An 8,489-nucleotide genomic window follows, 5' to 3' on the forward strand; every position below is an offset into this window, starting at 1 on the left:
GGGGGGGGGCTGATGCCCCAAGACGAATGGCTTCTACAACACAATCCTCCGCCGCTGCGAGCAATGGCCTTTTGCATGCGTAGCTCAACCCCCGCCTTGCCATCCCCCATTTCTTTTCGGCGTCTGAGCGTCTCCCGTTATCTACCCTTCCCTCTCTCTCACTCTCTCTTTTCCATTTTCCCGTCTTTTCGCTCCTCGCACTTCACAGACCATCAGAGCACCATCTGCTTTCGTGTTCAATGGACAGAACGACTGTGGTATTTGGGTCAACAAGCAAAGCAAAGGACCTATACTCAACCTGCTGGAAAAGAGAAATATTGCCATTCAAATGGCGTCGTCTTAACCAAAAATAGACATTATTAGTTGTTTTGCGACTTGCGTCTGCTCGAGACAAAGCGCTACAAGGACTCATCAATAATTATACGCATGTGATGCCAATGTAAAATTTGCTACGTCATTACTGATTGTTTGCTTTTCTGTTGTGATTGCAGGTGAGTTCTGGGAAGCGAGGGAGGTGCGGAGTCTTACACGTAATTACCCAACGGTAAGCCCGCACTGCATAATTACTTGTTCGACCGTTTCGATGTTCAACAGTACTGTGTGTAAAACCAACCTTATTTATTTCTCGTTGTTGTTAAGTGAAAACTTAAGGATTCGATCAAATTTGTATTTTTGTTTGGTTGTATTGCTTAACTTTTGACAATTTAGTATACTCGATTGTTAATGGTTACAATCTCGTTATAAAGTAGATCACCTGTGCCAAAGGTGGGGCATGAGTGGAAAGGTCTCTTTACACGAAGAGAAAGAGCCGCGAAAATAGGGGGTGAAGATGAGAGGTAGCTGGGAAGGGGGAGAGAGATATAGGAGGGTGGAGGTGGGGGGGTGACTGCCACCGCAGTGGATGGAGGATAGGGGCCTGCTAGGAAGATGAATTGCTTCAGTAAAGTTCAGTCACGCACGCCCTGATTTTTTAGGAACTAACGTAAGACACACACCCCGTATCTCCAAGCGCTCTCCTCAAAAGCGATCGGGAAATGTGGTGGTTTTTCATGTTCACGCAATGTAGGGTTTTAGTCGTTTGCGTGCAATGGTTATCAGTTCGACGCACGGTATATTTTTGGAAAGTGACAGGCCGATGGGGAAAAAAAAAAGAGGAGGAAGTAACCTTGCGATAGATTTAAAGCATGTGCCCTGAGCAACGGCGTGCGGCCTGCAGTAAACATGCCTTCGCGTGTCGAGGGGTGTGCGTGGGGGCACGGGGTGGGAGTGAGAGGGGGTAGGGGTTTGTCGGGGTTTGTTCGCGCGAGCACGCGGGAAAGTGGTTTTATAATAGGAAGGGGGCGAGAGGCGGTAGCAGCAACAGCATGCCGAGGAAGATAAGCCCTTAATTGAACATAAGATGCAATTCCAGAGCGGAGCGGGCCTGTTGTGGGGCGGGGGTGGTCCAGTTGTACAGAGTACGGGCTAGGGGTGGCGAGGCGATGGACCTCACCACTCCATTCTACACGAATAATAATAATAATAATAATAATAATAATAATAGCAACATTAGCAGACACGGACGGACCTTGCTGCTGCCCGGCCTGATAACCCTCTGACGTGACGACAGCGGCAGAGCGGGGCTTCGTTCTCGTCAGTAAAGCGTGTGTACCACAAGTCCTAATGATGGTGACGAACCTCAAGGAAAGACTACCGAACAAAAAGAAGGGAAGGGAGAAAGAGGGGGATGAGACGAAAATAAAACCAGAGAAAATAAAAAGCAAGGCACTCCTGCAGGAGTCAGCCTTGTGGCATCCCCGTCGTCCCCAGCTGTCCTCCATCCTGTTCCGGTTGCGAGCGCTCCTCCTGAGACCAGCTTGCGTCTGCCTGTCGCGCTGTCACTCGGGTTGGCCAGCAGTGATTGAGCCTATATTAAAAAGTCATTCAGTGTTGCAAAGACTGTAACAAAGATGTGAGTGGGTCGGACCCATCTGTTAGGTCAGTAGCAAAGGTGTTTTTTCGGATGCCTGTCGCCAGGTGTCACTGCCGTCATAAAGTTCATACGTCGCATGCGTTTATATGCATGCATACATGTATGTGGTTGGGCGCCTCGCCTCGCCCCGCCCCGGCCCCCGCTCTTGCCCGCTGCACCTTCGTAATTATGCAAAGCCGTTTTCATTGGGCCACGCCTCGTACCACACGCAGCGGGGCCCGCCGCCGCCGCCGAGGACGAGGAGGTGGAGGAGGAGAAAAATTTGCAACTTACTTTGACTCAGGGGCGGTCTGCTTGAGCTTGTGGGAAAATTAATACATGACACAGATTACCGACGCGCGCCCACACACGCGCGCCCGGTCTCTCTCTCTCTCTCTCTCTCTCTCTCTCTCTCTCTCTCTCTCTCTCTCTCTCTCTCTCTCTCCATCCCTCTTTCTCTCACACACTCATCACGACAGTGATGCGCACATTTATACGCACTTGCATTAAGCACTTTATTAGCTTGCGCTTGCACATATAATTCAGAACACTTTTCTTTGTCTCATTTGTGTCATTCCTTTCAGGGCTAACTTTTAAAAAGTGTATTTCCTAGCGAGGGACAACTTTGCTTGGTTTGTGTCAGACTTTCAATTTTTCAGTAATGATTAGGCAGTGGTTTTGGCAGTCCTCGCTGTGTTCCGGGCGTGGCGCGGGGCACGGACGAATAAATTGGCATATGTGGAATGGACCGGACCACACGGGGGCACGTCTACCTGCACTTGAACAATGCAGGCAGCGCTGCGAGCGAAAACCCCGGAGAGAAGTGAGAGGTGAAGAGAAGGGAGGGGGAGAAGGGGGGGGGGGTACAAAATGAAGTGGTTATGGAGTGACCGTCGTCGGGTAATGACAGAGGACTCACGGGGCAAGACAATTTACATCCTTGTGGCGGCGATCGTGTGATGGAGCTTCATACATTACAGGGAGGCAACTCTTCCGGCTCTCTTCCTATCTCTCTCTCCCTCTCTTTCACCCTTTATCCCATTCTCTCCCGCCTCTATTTTTTTCTTTTTCTTTATTTAATCCTTCAACTCTTGTGCACAACTACCAAGTTGAACACTTGGTGCACAACTAGCAGTGAAACATTTTAAGATGTTCAAGTGTTGCACACTGATTTACTCATAATGAACACCCCACCCCTTTCCCCTCCGTCTCTCTATCTCGCCTACTCTGTAAGGTCACAAGCCTTGCACAGACTAATGATTACTTTGCCGAATTATCGGGCGAAAAACTAAGTTTCCTTGTATTTGTTTTAATATTTGAATAATTATGCACGTGCAGTGATGAAGGCGCTGCGTTTACCTCTGCCTACAGAACGTAATCATAGGGGGCCGAGCATTCCGTTCGGCTGTGGTGGGGTTACACAACTCTGGAGGGGAAAATGATCCAAGGAACTACACTACACTATAACGGAACGGATCGAAGGTCTGCGACCTCTATTTTACTCGCACAAATGTCACAAATTAAATGTAGGAATAAGACCCACTTAGTAAAATTGTGTTCTATTGTTCGCATCAGTTAAGAGGCGTAAAGGCTAACGTCGCCTTCTTCTCGGCAGCATTTTGCGGTCGAGTTGCGAGGAGATCGAGTTTGGCCGCAGCCTGTGATCAGCTGGTGGCAAACCGATCATTTTAGGAAGCGCATTCCGCCGCAAGGCCAAGCGAACGGGCGGATGGACAGGCAGGCACATGTAAAGCGGTGTGCCCGGGCGGAGGTAAGACGACTGACAGACTGACTAGCAATTAGTGCGACCGACGCCCGATAAGGACTACTACTTAGGCCCTCGCTAAACTCATTGTGGGCCGCCTAGCGCCGGTGGAATAAAATGAAAATAAAGGACTTTCTCCTACTATCAGCTCCTTGAGGTCACGACTTTTATGATTATTTTTACACGCCACGGCCTATAATAGCCTTGGATTCCCTTCGCCCCGTGCCCAGTCTATGACCGTCGGACGGCGACCGGTTGAAGGGGAGGGGAAGGGGGTGAGGGGAGGGATCAACTGGTTGGCTGCGGCCAGGCATGGCGGAGGGGGAGGGGTGGGGGAGGCAGGTCGAAGGAACCGGGTCCCGAACAACCGGGCGCGCGCGTCCCGACCGCCATTATAGGACGACCCGGGGCCTCGGTCTGTCTCCGTCGCACTCGCATCTGGGCCGGGGTGCGCGTCCGGAGCGAGAGAGACGGAGCGACACGACACTTCGGACACGGCGGTGCGCTAAGAGTACAAAGTCGTCCAGCGATGGAATCTGACGCTACGCTAATCGCCTCGAAATTAAAATCGCATAACAGCCTAGTTAGGTCCCTAACCGTCAATAAAGTAAGCCCGGACTTTTTTTTATGCGCAACTTTTATTATCTCTTTGCGTCCATAAATTTATTCTTTTATTTTTTTATAATTTTTATCGGACGTGATTTTCTCTCTCCGCACCGACGATACGTCGATGGTGAAAAGTTTGGGGCCCCGAAAGGCGCGCCGAGGGAAAGGGAGGGGCGGGAGGCGCTTCTAGTGGCCCCTTCATGGCCCTAAAGGCGCCGGGGCAGGGGACCTCAACGACGCCCGGCGCCGCGACGCTTGACGACTATAAAAGGACACCCTGCGGCTAGACGGAGCGGGGAAGGGCTCGACAAGACATGCGTCGCAAAGAAAACATAATGACGTGTATACACTGTCACTTACTGACCCTCCCGTAATGAGCGAGTGCAACACACTGTATAACTCTACTTACAGGTTGTTCACTTGAGTCGTTTAGAAAGAATTCATTACGAAACATTATAAAATCATAGCTAAAGAAAATGACAATTTAGGCGTGCATCTTTTTGAGGGGAGTTAGTTATTGTATTAAGAAATCGTCAGCTTAAGCAGAAATTGTTTACATCCCCCAGGTTTTTGACTGGACATGCGAGCGGATATTCACTCACAGAGGCAGTCCGTCCTGCAGCGAGGCGCGTGTGTTAACAGCCTCCCGATTGGAATTCATTAACCTACGTAATTTCTCATTTGCATGGGACGTTACTCGGGCGTGTAACTTGCACGTTGGCGTTGATGTTTTAATTTAGGAAAGCTCTCCTCGCGCTTTTTCGCCAAAGACTGTGTGCAGGAAATTATACACACTGCGCGGCAGTCATGAGGCAGTTAAGGTCGGCAATTAAAATAAGAAAAAATGCAAAAAATGAAAATAAAAAATACATGAAGCTTGCGCCTCCGCCGCTACAACCACTGCAAGAAATAATATGACGGAGGTTTTCTTTTTCGATTTTCATTTTTAATTATGATTATAATTTTAACCCTTGCTGACTTTTAATGTGGACAGTGAGCGCATTTATGACATGCCGGGAGGCGAGTGAAGATTTACGGGGTACCGAGCGACGTGCAAAAATGTTGCTGTAAATCACAGTCTTGTTAGAAAAAGTGTGTACGTTATAAGGCTTGAACTATCGCGCGCAGATTTTGTCCATGATACGTCGCCATCGGCCACCCTGCCTCTTGAAAACGAGTGGGTTGGTTTTATTCGAAAAGGGTAAACAAGGCAGGTGCCTATTCAGGCGAAGGGCCCAGCGGCGGTCCGGCGTTGCCGCGGCGAGCGGCTCTGGCCGGGGCGATCCATCGGCCCCTGTTGCCGCATCGGCCAAGATAGAGCTTTATCCCCCCTGCTTCTTAAAAAGTCGCCGCCCTCCTTCGGGATCTTGCCTCTCAGGTTAAATGGGTTTCACCGGGTTTCGCTGTATGCTGAATGGACATGGGGCGACCTTTTCACAGAAACCCGCTTTGCATTGTATACCGCTCATGTGATCTCTGACATGGCAGAATGTTGTTAGACACTTGTAAAAATTTTCCGACCCGTGGAAAGTCCTCTCTTTCTCTCGCCCGCCCTCTCGTTTCTCATCGGAACGAGGACAAAACTCTTCGGAACGCCAACGACCGACCGGACCGCAGACCTAGGCCGGTCGAGCGTCCAACTTTACAACACATTCTGCCGTCCGAGCCGTCCTGGCGACGCACCGATAACACTCACCTGCTGCTGCGACCAGCTGGGCTCCTCAAGATGCAGTATCGGGTCAGTTGCCGCGCCATGCCTCGCACCGCTTCTTCCGAAGAGATGCAGGGAATCCACTTTTTGCATGGCAGAGAAAAGCTTCAAATCCAGAAAGCAACTCGAAGTACTTGATGATAATGACCACAATAAAAATCCAAAATATCGGAAAAAGGGTCAAAACATTTCTTGACGCACGAGTTTTGACGGTTGCGATGATAAGGAATCACTTGCACGGAGTAAGGTCGGTGACCCCTTCCGGTTTCGGTGGCGCCCGCACAACCCTTTGATGGCTGCGGTGGCGGTACGCGGTGCACGCGGCCTTGTCGCAGGTCGGGTTCGCCCTGGTCGCGCGCGCGGTGCTGCTCCCCTACGAGCTGGCCGGCCGGGCCGGCTGCGTGTCGCCACCTTGTAGTGGATGTACTCGCCAAGGAGGCGACCGTCAGACTGAAGACGATCCTCGCCGGACTGACTGGGAGGAAGTGAACCGAAAACGGTAACTGTGACTGTGTGTGTCTGTGAGTGTATGTACGTGTGTGTGTGTGTGCCATCACAATACCCTAATGACGGACTGTCCGTACTACAAAAACCCCTCGCCGAAACAATATGACCCAACCGGGCATAATAACAGTCTCCGGTCCTTCCTAGCAGATGGAAAAGGACGAACGGACGGGGGGTGGAACCGACAAAAAAAAAAAAGTGCCGTTGACTTCCTTTATGCTCGTCTCCGCGACTTTTGACTTTCACTCTGAAAATAACAGAGCGTGTCGCCAAATCGCTGCTGGGTCTAGTTGACCGCTGCGCGTCCTTTTTACAAAAGCTGCGGGCCTTTTTATTTAAAAAGATGCTGCTGGCGCGCGACTTTCTCTCCGTCTTTTGTTGCGACGGGCCACCCTCTCTGTTTGGGGTCCCGTTAGACTTGCGCAATAATGGGAGCAGAGCGGTTCGGCACGGAGAGACTGAGAGAGAAGGAGAAAGAGAGAGAGAGAGAGAGAGAGAGAGAGAGAGAGAGAGAGAGTACGCTGATTTTCCCTCTCACTCGCAATGGAGGAGATGCAGCACTGATCGGTCAGCATTCGCTTTATTCCCTATCAGGCCCCCCTATGAAAACTTAGAAAAACAGTACCTACATCAAAAACAATTAAGTCGCAGGTCGCACGAATACCGATTTACTTGGGTCTCCTTGTGATGAGAAACTCGGAGCACCTCATGCTCACGTAGTTAGTTGATAAATTTCGCGGAAAATAAGTTTCCTCTCCTGAAGTAAGCACCGCGTATAGGCAGCTGGTCCTGGGGGAGGCTGTTTAGTGATCGGGCCACCTCATTCAGCGTGGCGCAACCCTCTAAACCCCCTACCACAGGCGGCCGCAGCCCCCACCGCCCCCACCGCCCCCTCTCGCCGGCCCCCTGCCGCCCCCTTTGCCTACCCCCCACTGCTGGATCGGCCTACACCGCGCGGCACGGAGGCCCTCCATTTTCACGTAATACCATAAAATATTGAATGCGGTTCAGGGTGCCGCGCTCGGGCCGGCGGCGCCGCCGAGAAGAAATTCATTCCGGATCCTATAATAGCATTGTCAAGTGCGCGCTAGGTGAGATATGCGCCTCCCCCACCACAGCGCCGCCGCGCGCCGCCGTCGCGACGCCGCCCCATGCCCCTCCCCCGCGTCCGCGCCGCGCGTCCGCAGCCACCTTTAAATCACACGTGAAATAAAAAGACACGCGCGAGTGTGAAGTTATACGGCGCCATTCTCCCTCCTCCTCCTCTTCCTACTCCTTCTCCTTCCTCTTCGCATGTATAATAAAGCCCTTTCTGCATATTCAGTGTTTTGGTGTTTAGGGGGATTTGCTCTGGGCCGGGCTACATACCGAGAGCGCGTCCAAGACGGGCCTCTCCGTGGCGGTGTTGTCCGAGCTCCCCCCCTCCCCTCCTTTTCCTCCTCCCTCTCCCACTCCTTCAGCAGCACCAGTAACGGCGACAACGATACGGTCCACAACATCCTCCTCCTTTCCTCAAGTAGTGATACATGACTGTCGGTAATGCATTCAATCTGTGTATTATCGCGCCTATGGTATAAGGATGTAGGTGTGGGAGGTGCGAAGACACACATGTAAAGTTTACATGGAAAAATATTCGATAATTTCCTTTAACATGACACGTTGTATTTCCCTGTACTAATATTTTTCGTTTGAAATAACGATGGCCATCAAGCCTGTCACAAATGAAAGACTACACGAGATCCACGAAACAGTTCTGCCCTTCCCACCTCCCCCTCACCGCCCCTTGCAGAGTCCACTTTTCCGAGGAGGGGCGCGTACGCTCGCGCTCCGCTTTCCACCGCTTTTGCGGCTCCCGGGGCTCGCCCGAGTGGAACGGATTACGCAGATGGGAAAATAAAGGCTTTTCTCGCGACCATCAGCTCATGCAACGGAGAGCAGCAGTACCCCCCCCC

General features: G+C 51.4%; 1 long non-coding RNA gene across 2 annotated transcripts in view; it reads right to left on the minus strand.

Moving 5' to 3' along the window:
- LOC113202767 (uncharacterized) overlaps nucleotides 1–8,489 on the minus strand; it is a 54,663-nt gene that overhangs the window by 44,642 nt on the left and 1,532 nt on the right. The window contains exon 2 of one of the 2 annotated variants that reach the window (XR_008011402.1): nucleotides 6,019–6,508. The exons of the other annotated variant lie outside the window; for it this stretch is intronic. This is a non-coding gene — a long non-coding RNA (uncharacterized LOC113202767). The remainder of the gene's footprint in view (nucleotides 1–6,018; nucleotides 6,509–8,489) is intronic. 2 annotated transcript variants of the gene reach the window in all.

This window comes from Frankliniella occidentalis, unplaced genomic scaffold, assembly GCF_000697945.3.
Source record: "Frankliniella occidentalis isolate FOCC.00 unplaced genomic scaffold, Focc_3.1 Scaffold102, whole genome shotgun sequence".
NCBI lineage: Eukaryota > Metazoa > Arthropoda > Insecta > Thysanoptera > Thripidae > Frankliniella > Frankliniella occidentalis.